This window comes from Triticum aestivum, chromosome 2D (genome assembly GCF_018294505.1).
Source record: "Triticum aestivum cultivar Chinese Spring chromosome 2D, IWGSC CS RefSeq v2.1, whole genome shotgun sequence".
NCBI lineage: Eukaryota > Viridiplantae > Streptophyta > Magnoliopsida > Poales > Poaceae > Triticum > Triticum aestivum.
The window spans coordinates 58,760,365-58,774,600 of record NC_057799.1 but is presented as its reverse complement, the minus strand read 5'-3'; positions in this window follow the sequence as shown (position 1 = coordinate 58,774,600).

Here is a 14,236-nt window from a genome sequence, read left to right as displayed (position 1 = left end):
CCTTTGTGATTGTACTCCACGCCAAATCACCGCCGCGCGCACCCTCAGTGGTGTTGTGCTATGGTGAAAGAATCTCAAGCCCCATAAGCCACGGAGATGTGCATCTTCGATGTCGTTTTCCCAACGCACATGTGTGTGAGAGAGAGAGAAAGAGAGTGAGAGACATTGGGGAGTTATGTGGGCCTGGTAGTCAGTGCGAGTAACGAATGATCCCGACTGGGATCGTCCGTTTCTTGCTCATCCAAACGGGGTCTTTGACCTAAATGAACAAGAACAATAGGCACATGATGCTTATTTCCTGTTTAGAATTTGGAGAACCTCTATGAACTCAAAGTTTAACATAGACTTTTCTTCCAATAGCCGATTGTACAAATAAATAGTAATGCCTAACACTTGATTAGTGCGAATCGCACTTGTATCAAGAACCAGACTAAATATGACACCATTGCCACGCACTGGCTTCATGTGCAAGGCTGTGTTACTTGTGAGATACGTTGGGATTTCCTCGAAGAGGAGATGATGATACAATACAGTAGAGATAAGTATTTCCCTCAGTTAAGAACCAAGGTTATAAATCCAGTAGGAAATCCAGGCAACACGTCGTTAGCAGTACCTACACACAGAATAACAAATACTTGCACCCAACGCAAACAAGGGGTTGTCAATCCCTTGGCAGTTAATTGTAAGGATCAAATCTTGTAGTGATAAATAGATAAATAAAAACACAAAATAGAAATAAAGATAAATAAATTACAGCAAGGTATTTTTGAATTTAATATATGATACAGATAGACCAAGGGGCCATAGTTTTCACTAGAGGCTTCTCTCTTGAAAATAGCACACGGTGGGTGAACAAATTACTACTCGGCAATTGATAGCAAAGCGAATAATTATTGCAATATTCAAGGTAATGATCATGTATATAGGTATCATGTCCGAGACAAGTAGACCGACTCCTGTCTGCATCTACTACTATTACTCCACACATCGACCGCTATCTAGCATGCATCTAGAGTATTAAGTTTATAAAGAACGGAGTAACGCTTTAAGCAAGATGACATGATGTAGACAAAGTAAACTCAAACAATATAAATAAACCCCATCATTTTATCCTTAATGGCAACAATAAAAATATGTGTCTTGTCCATTTTTCTGTCACTGGGATATAGAGCACCGCAAGATTGAACCCATCACAAAGCACCTCTCCCATTGCAAGATAAATCAATCTAGTTGGCCAAATGGATAGATCAGAGAGAAATACAAAGCTATAACAATTATGCATAAAAGAGTTTAGAGAAGACTCAAATAATATTCATTAATAATCTGATCATAAACCCATAATTCATCGGACCCCAACAAACACATCGCAAAATAGGATCGAATAGATCTCCAAGAACATTGAGGAGAACATTGTATTGAAGATCAAAGAGAGAGAAGAAGACATCTAGCTACTAGTTATGGACCCGTAGTATATAGTAAACTATGCACACATCATCGAAAGGGCGGCAAGGTTGATGTAGAAGCCCTCCATGATCGAATCCCACTCCGGCAGAGTGCCGCAAAAGGCCTTCGGATAGGATGTCGTAAGAACAGGAACTTGCGGCTGCGGAAAAAGTATTGCGGGTGGCTCTCTGGTATGTTGGGAATATTTGAGAATTTACATAGGCGGAATTAGTTCAAGAGGTGCCACGAGGGGCCCACAAGCCTGGGGGCGCGCCTCCCGAGCTTGTCGCTCCCTCGTGGCTCGTCAGGTCTTTCTCCCGAACCTTCTAGGGTCTCTTCTGGTCCAAAAAAATTAATCCACGGTTTTTTCTTTGTTTGGACTCTATTTGATATTGATTTTCTGAAAAGCCAAAAAGAAGAAAAAATAACAACCGGCACTAGGCACTAGGTTAATAGGATAGTCCAAAAAATGATATATAATTGCATAATAAACATCTAAGATTGATACTATAATAGCATGGAACAATATAAAATTATAGATACGTTAGAGGTGTATCAGTCTACTGCTTTAGGGAAAAAAACATCTCGTATAGGGAACTAGTGGTGTTCTTACACCAATTTTATACTCTTATGAGCTTACTCAACAAGAAAAAAAATCTACCTAAGAACAGTGTTCGTACCTATCAGCTGAAGATTAATTATTGCACCATACTTTAGAAGCACGCTGCCACATCTTGGAGGCAATCTTTTCCCCTTTGATGGAGTCTATGAACCGATCAAGGAAGAATTTATTTACCAGGACATGATCACTGGTAAGATTTTACTTGGGTGGCAGGTGATTTTGATCTGCACGTAAAATCTTCAACCTAAAAAGTAGCTGCCACTTGCGATTTGCGGATAAACAAGCACGACGGCACCTTTTTTGCGGATAAACAAGCACGACAACACTGGCCTCATATATACCCGAGCTGATGGATTTACTGAAAGGAAGGCTAAGACATTTCTCCATGCAATTTGGAAGTAAACATTTGTCACATTATGACAACTTTAATTACTGCATGTACGTGACAGTGAGTTACTTGTTTATAGTGTAGTTTAAGGACAGCTAATGAACCGAATCAGAAAGCCAGATTTTACATGCACAAAAGCAGAAAGCTAGATGCATCAGCACTAGCTAAGACAGGGAATGTTCAGAGGTATATATAGTTGAAATTTCTCCATGAACTGAAAGGACCATCTTCTTTAGGGGGTGTTTGGTTCAGGGACTTTTTAGTCCCAGAGACTAGAAAAAGTCCCTAAAAAGTCCCTAGAACCAAACGGGAGGGACTTTTTCTACAGGGACTAGAAAAAGACTCTACTAGAGAGTCTTTTTTGATTAGTCCCTGGGACTAGAAAAAGTCATAGGACTTCTGAACCAAACGCCCCCTTAGACTTTAGACTTCGGCGCTGAAGCTTAGCTCAACTTTTACTGGGTAGCATATCCGGAATATACACCAAGGGAGAAAAAGAGCACACAACTTTTACAGATGTAAAGTATACAAATAAGAACTGAATGTAACTGGACTGACTTGATGAGAACATGAGACCACTTGTGGTGACCAGACAAGTAGTTTTCTTTGCTTTATGTTTTGAGGAATGTAAGATAGACAAAGATATTGAAGAATCTACACATGTCATTTGCTTTTGTTTCCCTGAGCTTATTTAATAAACATGTGCGCTGCGACGCTACAGCTGCGCCGGCGAACGGAAGGGGAAGGGACTGGCCCGAAAGTGGTGAAGATCCGCTTTTCTTCAATTTAATTTCAAGTTTTAGATGTAGTTTCAAGTTGTCTGTCGTCATGTGAACTTTGGTCGTCGTTTGAACATCCGATCTTTTGGTGAAAGTATTGTGCTTGCCTATGTCCTTTTGCTGATCTACGTGATTTGATCCATGTTGCATGGTTTAGTATGGATATAGGGGATCGGATATGAGATGCATGGATGGACGACGCTATTTGAGGAGTGCCCGGTCACTACTTGCGGACGCGTCTGGGCACATCCGCGGGCATTTGAGGGGTCATATTTGTCCTCTGCGGTTGTAAATGCTCTAACATGCTTATACGTGATATCAACTAATGCTTCAACTTCTCCTTCATACTTCTGATGAAAACATGTGTATTTTGGCACGTAGGTATCTCCAACTTTCAACCTTAGTGCAGCTAATAAAACAACACGAACATTGTCAGTAGTAGGGGTAGCCGTAGTCATATATATCAGACAAGATGACTTTCTAAAACAAAAACAGCAGGATATGATTAATTAATAAAAAAATACATCAAAGCAAATGAAGGAACAAAGACAAAAGACAATGGCAAAACATATTATATATCCCAAAGGCAATGTTGCTTATGGGGCGGGTCCACCATAGTTCATGGGTATTCATCCTAATATACATTAATATTGAAAAAATGATAATGTAAATTGTGCTATCTAAGATATATAGTATATGCGAGCTAGAGAAACGACATTCTACCATGCATGTGCTATATTGTGCATGTGTCCACCATCCATCATTGCTTTAAGATTCATGCTACATATGGAAAAGTTTGTCTTGTTTTACATTATAATATAATGTTTTGTTATATTTATTTTCTTATTTCAAAGTGAATTATAATGTTTCGTTAGAATTTTTTTCTTGTTTCAAAGTGTATCATATGCGTATTATTTCCCTCTTTTGACCTTTACGCAGGAGTTCCTCCTATAGTCCTATTCTACGACATCGTTGGTAAACTCCAGACCGAATCCATTTTGTACATAGCGATCTTCGTTGAAGCAATGCCAAATTTGTTGTCGTTCCACCACTACTACCTCTGCTAGGCAAGTGCACAACTGAACCATGGGTGGACATGCATCGCCACTTTGCCGCCGCCTCCTCCCTCACAAGACCCTAGTCTGATCTTGGATATGGTGAATTTAGCCACTATTATTTTTTATTGTTCTTACATGATTTTTCTACTCCTATGAGCTTACTAACATAATCTATATAAGAGGAGTGTCCATACCTGTCATCTAAGGATTAGTTATTCCATCATACTTCCAAATCATGCATGCCTCATCTTTGGAGGTAATCTTTTCTCCGTTTGATGGGAGAAGAAGGAATATTCTACTTACCAACACATTGTCGCCAAGAGAGGATTTGTGACATGCACGGGAGGCGGAACAAAGATTTTGGGCCACACGATCCCATCAAGATTCAGAAACTAATGCATGTGTTTAGGGCTTAATTGCTTCTGACGGGGTCCATGCATGCAGTTTTTTTGGGAGTGGGTGCATGCTCCACCCACGCCCCCATTCTCCCATGTGTTCTCTTCTCACTTCTGAAATTGAATCTATTATGTCATTTGAACTGAAACACCAATATATATTATGTTTACATATTCATGTTTCTTGTGACGAGGGCTTCGAAACAATACCACTTTTGAATACATTTTGACAACCTTTAAAAACTTCATCCAGTTTCAAAGCTAACACATATACCGTAAACCCTAAGCCCTGACCCCTAAACCCTGAATCCTAAATCATAAAAGCGAGTGGAACTTGGTAAAAACTTAATATTACAACTACCAAGTTATAATATTAAAACTTAGTAAACTTTTAAAAATTCCAAAATGTATTCAAGAGTGGTATTGTTTGAAATTTCTTGTCGCAAGGAACACAAATATGCAAACAAGGCTTAAATTAGACATTTGGTTGAAAATATATAATATATTCAAATTTGGAGAAGAAATAAAAAGCCATGAGAGGTGGGGTGGGTGGAGCATGCAACTCTGCCAAAAGTTGCATGCATGGACTATCACTAGTAGAAAAAGGGTCATCTGTCCCGGTTGGTAAGGGCATTTTGTCCCGGTTGTTGAACCGGGACTAAAGGGTCGTTACTAATGCCCTAGCCCTTTAGTCCCGGTTCTTACACGAACCGGGACAGATGGGCCTCCACGTGGCGGCTGCGGCCAGCCCAGGCAGGAGGGCCTTTGGTCCCGGTTGGTGACACCAACCGGGACCAAAAGGCATCCACGCGTCAGCATTTCAGTGGCTGGGATTTTTGTTTTTTTAAAGGGGGGAGGGTTTAGGGGGTAATTTAGGGTGTGTAAGCTAGCTAACAGAGAGAATTGTCCTCTTTTATTTCCGTGCTTGATTTACCAACGCTACTGCTATGCCTAAACATGGCTTAGATTAAAGTGAAGGCAACATGTGGTGCATGTCGAAAGTAATATTAATCGTAACTTGATCAAGTTTGGATTAGTACTACTTTCGACATGCACCACATGCTTGTTGCCTTCACTTCATTCCAATCCATGTTCATTTCACCCACTGATATATAATAACTCTTCATGCCCGCATCATGCATCATCATAATAACAAGTCCTACTAATCATCATCATACAACTTCTACTCGTTATTAATAACAAGTCATACGATCATCATCCTCATAGTCATCGAACCAACCCTACTTAATTGTTCTTAGCACATGATCATCAGTATTAGGTAGGACCTAAATACCCTCTTTAAGGTAAAATAGCATAAAACAATATAGACCCCGACTCTCCATTATGGAGAATGGAGATCATCTTGTCTCCAATTTTTGCGCTTCGCTTGCTTTTGTTTCCAAGAACCTCCTTGTGACTGTCCATACATTTTTTCCATTCTTTGATTTTTCATGTCTCCACTTCTTTTAGAAATCCGGTATGGACAGTTGAGATTCGTAGGATGACCTGGTTGTTCAAAACATCAAGCCTACCATTCTGATACATCAAATGAGGCACACAATCCTCTGGGATTATCTGTTGAAAAACATAGTAATAACTTCATAGTTAGCAATGATGTACTAGTTTTAGAAGTATGCAAAAGATGCACGGATGTCGTAATAGTAAGAAATCTTATCAGGGTATCTCCATAGTAGTTACCGTAGTTCAACACGTGCACTAGTGGCATGTATTGACCATAATGTGGAGGAGTTTTACAATAGATACTGTAATTCTCAAGATCAGTACAAAATCTGACCAGATGAGTTTTCTCCTTATAAGTTAACTCAGAGCCATCGGTGTAGTAGGTTCTGTCTACCATGTTCCGCACATTGTTTGAACAATCAAAATAAGCTGTCAATGAAAATAAGCTGTCAACTATTTTGAAATGAACAATATAAATTAGCTAATAACTATGTTTGAGAAACTCACATAGCGGTAGAATTGGAGGCGTATCAACAAGGACCCAAATGTCCATATTGTCTTGCTCGATGTCAGGATCACCAAGATCCATGGTGACAAGCATACCCTCATCAAAACCATACATCTTGCAAAATGCTTCCCAATTTTTGCAACCAAAATGGGTTACGCTCTCAGAATTATACAGATTTACTTCAAAATCTATATCATGATGGGTCCTTAGGTGAATTTTCTTTGTTTCCATACTTTCATGGTCTTCAAAACCCAACCTCTCCAAGACGTAGCGTCTTGCATGGCATGGGATAAGCTAGCCGAATTGTAAAAGATGAAAAGTACACGTTGAAATAGTTGAAGTCATGCTTAATTACGAAAAAATAACACTTGTCGTCGTTGTGTACCATTTCAACATCGAAGGTCTCCTCCAGCTTAATACTGAAGCGCCGATCTTCGTCCAGGTGAGGCCTGTCGCACTGACCTCGGTCGTCGTGGCACCAGTTGCACTCCCCCGGGAGACTTTCGTCGTCCGAGTACGACATTTCTTATGTTCATAATTCAAATATTAAACGTCTACAATTAAATATATGTACTAAAAACCTAAGTTAGATCATTATTATTCATCACGGGTTGACTATCGGTTTGTCGAGTCTTTTCTTGAAAACTCTCAGCTCACGTGATGTATACATTCGACCGTTGGTGATGGTCGCTCCTCCATTTGTCCCCGAGTGCATTACCAAAATGTCTAGCACACGGGAACAAAGGAGAAGCGACCCCCACGACAACAGTCGGGATTCTTCGTCCTCTCATATATATATGGTGGAACTCTCCCTCACTGATTCCTCTCTGACATTTGCGACCATCGGTGATGGTAGCTCCTCCTTTCGTTCTCGAGTGCATTACACCAAATTGTCTAGCACACGGGAACGAAGGAGAAGCTACCCCCACGACAACAGTCGGGATTCTTCGTCCTCTCATATATGGTGGAGACTCGACAGACTTAAAGTCAACCCGAAATATCGTTTAATTATCTTTCTAAAAGAGGATTTGGCTGGTCTCACCTTGATGTCGGAGGGGGCGGTGACGGGGATGACGGTGGGGATGATGGAGGGGCCGGGGGCTCCTAGATTTCTGCGTAAACAAAAACCCTATAAGCTATCAACTAATCGTATGCATACGCCTTGCATAGTGCTCTCCAATTTTAGCATTCAAAGTAGGAGTAGTTCTCCAATTTGAGCATTCAATAAGAAAAATCAAATCACAAAATAAAGTAGTATTCAAATTAGGATGCATTCAATTATAAGCAAAACTACATCATCTCCATACGTCCGTACATCGTCGAATATTATCACTAATACACCTCGAATACTATCATACATATAGCATCGCTAGTACAGCTAGAACCGTAGCGCCCGACGGGTATCGGCGCGGGCGGTGGACACCCAAAGGGACGGAACCATCACAGGATCATAGCTCCAGTGAGATCCCTGAAGAACCTGCCAGGTATTGTCGAACCTGCCCTCCAACGCAACCATGTAGCGACGGACGTGCTGGTCCTCCTCGCTGACACGGTGACGTACCACCTCCGCGGTATCCGGAAGCCTCGGCACCGTCACTGGCCCACGCGACCGCCACCAAACAAGGATCGGGTCAACGACGGGCTGGCTCCTCACCAACCTACGCCCACCGGAAGGTAGCACCTCCCAAAACCAGCCCGGCGGAGCCCAGTCCCGGACATGGCCCCTCTGATCAAACCGGCCTCCTCCGCCGAGTCGACGAGGAGGATGCGGGATAGGCATCGTCGACGTCGATGCGGGAATAAGTGCTTTAACTAAAAAAGCAAACTAGTTCTATTAATTTCCTTGCTAAAAATAAACTACTTCTATAGTAAAATAAACTAGTTTTGTTAAATCAACTAGTTCAACTACTAATTAAGCACTTACTATAAATAAAATAAAGTAGTACTTACTAAAAATAAACTACTTCTATATATAGTAAAATAAAGTAGTTTTATTAAATCAACTAGTTCAACTACTAAGCACTTACTATAAATAAAATAAAGTAGTACTTACGAAAAATAAACTACTTCTATAGTAAAATAAAGTAGTTTTATTAAATCAACTAGTTCAACTACTAAGCACTTATTATAAATAAAATAAAGTAGTACTTACTAAAAATAAACTTGTTTAACTAGTTCTATTATTTATCGACCCCCCCCCCCTCATGTCGAAGTTATCGGGGAGGGGGTATATCGACAACGACATACCCGATAAAAAATAAGAAGAGGAAGAATAAGAAAAAAAAAAGAGGAGAAGAAGAAAAAAAGGAGAAGAAGAAGGAATAGAGGAGAAGAAGAAAAAATAGATTTTAATCTATTTTTTTCTTCTCCTCTATTCCTTCTCCTTCTCCTCTTTTTTTCTTCTTCTTCGTCCTCTTCTTATTTTTCTTCTTCTTCATTCTTCCTCTTTTCTTCTTTCCTTAATTTCTTTCCTCGACGACCCTAACCCTAAACAGTACAACTAACTACAACGACTTCGCTTGCATACATATTGAAAGATCGTGGATGTCGCCTAGAGGGGGGTGAATAGGCGCTTTAAAATAATTACGGTTTAGGCTTGAACAAATGCGGAATAAACCTAACGGTTAATTTGACAAGCACAAAACCTAAAACAACTAGGCTCACCTATGTGCACCAACAACTTATGCTAAGCAAGGTAAACAACTAAGTGATAGCAAGATATATGACAAGAAACAATATGGCTATCACAAAGTAAAGTGCATAAGTAAAGGGCTCGGGTAAGAGATAACTAAGGCACGCGGAGACGACGATGTATCCCGAAGTTCACACCCTTGCGGATGCTAATCTCCGTTTGGAGCGGTGTGGAGGCACAATGCTCCCCAAGAAGCCACTAGGGCCACCGTAATCTCCTCACGCCCTCGCACAATGCAAGATGCCGTGATTCCACTAAGGGACCCTTGAGGGCGGTCACCGAACCCGTACAAATGGAAACCCTTGGGGGCGGTCACCGAACCCGTACACTTTGGCAACCCTTGGGGGCGGTCACCGGTACCCGTCAAATTGCTCGGGGCGATCTCCACAACCTAATTGGAGACCCCGACGCTTGCCCGGAGCTTTACACCACAATGATTGAGCTCCGAACACCACCAACCGTCTAGGGCGCCCAAGCACCCAAGAGGAACAAGCTCAAGGGCACCAAGCACCCAATAGTAATAAGCTTCTCAACTTGTAACTTCCACGTATCACGTGGAGAACTCAAACCGATGCACCAAATGCAATGGCAAGGGCACACGTGTTGGGGATCGTAGCAGAATTTTAAAATTTCCTACGCATCACCAAGATCCATCTATGGAGTATACTAGCAACGAGGGGAAAGGAGTGCATCTACATACCCTTGTAGATCGCGAGCGGAAGCGTTCCAATGAACGAGGTTGATGGAGTCGTACTCGCCGTGATCCAAATCACCGATGACCGAGTGCCGAACGGACGGCACCTCTGCGTTCAACACACGTACGGAGTAGTGATGTTCTCCTCCTTCTTGATCCAGCAAGGGGGAAGGAGAGGTTGATGGAGATCCAGCAGCACGACGGCGTGGTGGTGGATGTAGCGGGATCTCGGCAGGGCTTCGCCAAGCTTCTGCGAGAGGGAGAGGTGTTGCAGGGGAGGAGGGAGGCGCCAAAGGCTGTTGTCTTGCTGCCCTCCCTCCCCCCCCCTATATATAGGCCCCCTGGGAGGGGGGAGCCGGCCTGGAACCCATCTACATGGGGGGCGGCGGCCAGGGGGGAGACTTGCCACCCAAGGCAAGTGGGGCGCCCCCCCACCCTAGGGTTTCCAACCCTAGGCGCATGGGGGAGGCCCATGGGGGGCGCCCCAGCCCACTAAGGGCTGGTTCCCTTCCCACTTCAGCCCATGGGGCCCTCCGGGATAAGTGGCCCCACCTGATGGACCCCCGGGACCCTTCCGGTGGTCCCGGTACAATACCGGTGACCCCCGAAACCTTCCCGGTGGCCGAAACTTTACTTCCTATATATAATTCTTCACCTCCGGACCATTCCGGAACTCCTCGTGACGTCCGGGATCTCATCCGGGACTCCAAACAACTTTCAGGTTTCCGCATACTCATATATCTACAACCCTAGCGTCACCGAACCTTAAGTGTGTAGACCCTACGGGTTCGGGAGACATGCAGACATGACCGAGACGCCTCTCCGGTCAATAACCAACAGCGGGATCTGGATACCCATGTTGGCTCCCACATGTTCCACGATGATCTCATCGGATGAACCACGATGTCGAGGATTCAATCAATCCCGTATACAATTCCCTTTGTCAATCGGTATGTTACTTGCCCGAGATTCGATCGTCGGTATCCCAATACCTTGTTCAATCTCGTTACCGGCAAGTCTCTTTACTCGTACCGCAATGCATGATCTCGTGACTAACTCCTTAGTCACATTGAGCTCATTATGATGATGCATTACCGAGTGGGCCCTGAGATACCTCTCCGTCATACGGAGTGACAAATCCCAGTCTCGATCCGTGCCAACCCAACAGACACTTTCGGAGATACCCGTAGCGTACCTTTATAGTCACCCAGTTACGTTGTGACGTTTGGCACACCCAAAGTACTCTTACGGTATCCGGGAGTTGCACGATCTCATGGTCTAAGGAGAAGATACTTGTGTTGGAAATATGCCCTAGAGGCAATAATAAATGGTTATTATTATATTTATTTGTTCATGATAATCGTCTATTGTTCATGCTATAATTGTATTGTCCGGAAATCGTAATACATGTGTGAATGCATAGACCACAACGTGTCCCTAGTAAGCCTCTAGTTAACTAGCTCGTTGATCAACAGATGGTCATGGTTGCCTGACTATGGACATTGGATGTCATTGATAACGGGATCACATCATTAGGAGAATGATGTGATGGACAAGACCCAATCCTAAGCATAGCATAAAAAATCGTGTAGTTTCGTTTGCTAGAGCTTTTCCAATGTCAAGTATCTTTTCCTTAGACCATGAGATCGTGCAACTCCCGGATACCGTAGGAGTGCTTTGGGTGTGCCAAACATCACAACGTAACTGGGTGACTATAAAGGTGCACTACGGGTATCTCCGAAAGTGTCTGTTGGTTGGCACGGATCGAGACTGGGATTTGTCACTCCGTGTGACGGAGAGGTATCTCTGGGCCCACTCAGTAATGCATCATCATATTGAGCTCAATGTGACTAAGGCGTTAGTCACGGGATCATGCATTGCGGTACGAGTAAAGAGACTTGCCTGTAACGATATTGAACAAGGTATTGGGATACCGACGATCGAATCTCGGGCAAGTAACATACCGATTGACAAAGGGAATTGCATACGGGATTGATTGAATCCTCGACACCGTGGTTCATCCGATGAGATCATCGTGGAACATGTGGGAGCCAACATGGCTATCCAGATCCCGCTGTTGGTTATTGACCGGAGAGGCGTCTCGGTCATGTTTGCATGTCTCCCGAACCCGTAGGGTCTACACACTTAAGGTTCCGATGTGTATGCGGAAACCCGAAAGTTGTTCGGAGTCCCGGATGAGATCCCGGACGTCATGAGAGGTTCCGGAATGGTCTGGAGGTGAAGAATTATATATAGGAAATCAAGTTTCGGCCACCGGGAAAGTTTCGGGGGTTACCGGTATTGTACCGGGACCACCGGAAGGGTCCCGGGGGTCCACCGGGTGGGGCCACCTATCCCGGAGGGCCCCATGGGCTGAAGTGGGAGGGTAACCAGCCCCTAGTGGGCTGGGGCGCCCCCCCCCCATGGGCCTTCCCCCTGCGCCTAGGGTTGGAAACCCTAGGGTGGGGGGGCGCCCCACTTGCCTTGGGGGGCAAGTTCCCCCCCTTGGCCGCCGCCCCTTGCCCTAGATGGGTTGTGGCCGGCGCCCCCCCCCCTCCCAGGGGGCCTATATAAAGGGGGGGAGGGAGGGCAGCAATAAAACAGCCTTGGGCGCCTCCCTCCTCCCCTGCAACACCTCTCTCTCTCGTATAAGCTCGGCGAAGCCCTGCCGACATCCCGCTGCATCCACCACCACGCCGTCGTGCTGCTGGATCTCCATCAACCTCTCCTTTCCCCTTGCTGGATCAAGAAGGAGGAGACGTCGCTGCACCGTACGTGTGTTGAACACGGAGGTGCCGTCCGTTCGGCACTCGGTCATCGGTGATTTGGATCACGGCGAGTACGACTCCGTCATCCACGTTCATTGGAACGCTTCCGCTCGCGATCTACAAGGGTACGTAGATGCACTCCTTTCCCCTCGTTGCTAGTATACTCCATAGATGCATCTTGGTGAGCGTAGGAAAATTTTAAAATTATGCTACGATTCCCAACAGTGGTATCAGAGCCAGGCCTATGCGTAGTTACTATGCACGAGTAGAACACAAAGCAGTTGTGGGCGTTCAGTTTGCCAATTCTTCTTGCCGCTACTAGTCGTTTCTTGTTTCGGCGGCATTCTAGGATGAAGCGGCCCGGACCGACCTTACATGTACGCTTACGTGAGACAGGTTCCACCGACTGACATGCACTAGTTGCATAAGGTGGCTAGCGGGTGTCTGTCTCTCCTACTTTAGTCGGAACGGATTCGATGAAAAGGGTCCTTATGAAGGGTAAATAGAATTTGGCAAATCACGTTGTGGTCATACGTAGGTAAGAATCGTTCTTGCTAGAAACCTACAAACCACGTAAAAACTTGTAACAACAATTAGAGGACGTCTAACTTGTTTTTGCAGCAAGTGCTATGTGATGTGATATGGCCAGAAGATGTGATGAATGATATATGTGATGTATGAGATTGATCATATTCTTGTAATAGGAATCACGACTTGCATGTCGATGAATATGACAACCGGCAGGAGCCATAGGAGTTGTCTTTATTATTTTGTATGACCTGCGTGTCATTGAATAACGCCATGTAATTTACTTTACTTTGTTGCTAAACGCGTTAGCCATAGAAGTAGAAGTAATCGTTGGCCTGACGACTTCATGAAGACACAATGATGGAGATCATGGTGTCATGCCGGTGACGAAGATGATCATGGTGCCCCGAAGATGGAGATCAAAGGAGCATAATGATATTGGCCATATCATGTCACTATTTGATTGCATGTGATGTTTATCATGTTTTTACATCTTATTTGCTTAGAACGACGGTAGTAAGTAAGATGATCCCTTATGATAATTTCAAGAAAGTGTTCACCCTAACTGTGCACCGTTGCGAAGGTTCGTTGTTTCGAAGCACCACGTGATGATCGGGTGTGATAGATTCTAACGTTCGAATACAACGGGTGTTGACGAGCCTAGCATGTACAGACATGGCCTCGGAACACACGCAATACACTTAGGTTGACTTGACGAGCCTAGCATGTACAGACATGGCCTCGGAACACGGAGGACCGAAAGGTCGAGCATGAGTCGTATAGAAGATACGATCAACATGGAGATGTTCACCGATCTTGACTAGTCCGTCTCACGTGATGATCGGACACGGCCTAGTTAAATTCGGATCATGTATCACTTAGATGACTAGAGGGATGTCT